The sequence below is a fragment of the Agrilus planipennis genome, unplaced genomic scaffold, assembly GCF_000699045.2.
Source record: "Agrilus planipennis isolate EAB-ADULT unplaced genomic scaffold, Apla_2.0 scaffold728, whole genome shotgun sequence".
NCBI classification, from domain to species: Eukaryota; Metazoa; Arthropoda; class Insecta; order Coleoptera; family Buprestidae; genus Agrilus; species Agrilus planipennis.
This window is the reverse complement of record NW_020439384.1, coordinates 11,917-13,054: the sequence shown is the minus strand read 5'-3', so window position 1 is coordinate 13,054 and position 1,138 is coordinate 11,917.

The window sequence follows — 1,138 nt, the reverse complement described above, 5'->3', positions numbered from 1 at the left end:
TAAACGACCTAAGACTGATTCGTATACTTTGCAAAAAAGCGTGAAGTTTAATGATGTTTAATTTTTTAATTCAGTTATGCACGTAATTACTTATTTACATTAGGTCAAATTCAGTAACCAGGTCAAATATTTCTCTAATTCTGCGTCAAGGAGGTCTAGGACAATTCTTGAAATATTCGCATTACAATCGTTAGAACATGGACTACATTAAAAGAAAATGAAATTTCCGTGTCATAATTCACACATTTCATCATGCATGATGGTAGTATGGTGGTAAAGTGTGGCTGACAATATTAAGGAATTTATAAATGGAATTAATCTATAAATTCTACGCATAGAAAGTGAATTTTTTTTAATACAGCCACATTAATCTCTCTATATTTCATAAAATGCTTCAAAAAGAATTAAATTATTTCCTAGTAGGTATTTAACGTTTAAGGAAAGTTAATTTTAATAAATAATAAGAGTAATAAAAAAAAACGTAATTCTGAAGCGAGAATTATTGAGAATTGGGAAAATACGTGAACTAATATGATTTATTAAAATTTTCTTTACTTTGTTTCTTTGCTAATCTCATAAATCGTCCTGTTAGATAGAAACAAACGACGCACAGTATGGGGTATTAAAAATACAAAACAGTCCTCCACCATCGAGCACAGGATTAAGTTTTGCTAATCCGGCGTATGAGCCTTCTGCACCGGCACCTACATACAAGGTGGAAGATGTAGTCATTAGGGGAAGAACAAATACAAACGCAGGGGGCGGTGTGAGAGGCATAAAAAGTAAGTTTAGAACGTATAAGTTCTGTTATAATTTTTATCGATTTGGGAAAAAATCTTTAATTATTTACTATCTTTGATCGAATCCTTTTAATTTATAATTTTGTGAAGATAGTTGTAGTTTATTGTCGTGTTTTTTAATGGAATACATATAGACTATGACTATTCGAACTCATTTATAAAAGATAATATTGTAATGTTCGTGGGTTTAACAAAATTAACTTCTAACTATTTATTTACACTAATTATTAAAGAACTTAAAAACACTATTAAATTATTACTAAACTTAGGTTATGAATTATTCTATTTATTTACACTACTGTTGATATATCACTATTCACTGCGCTATTTATTTCACT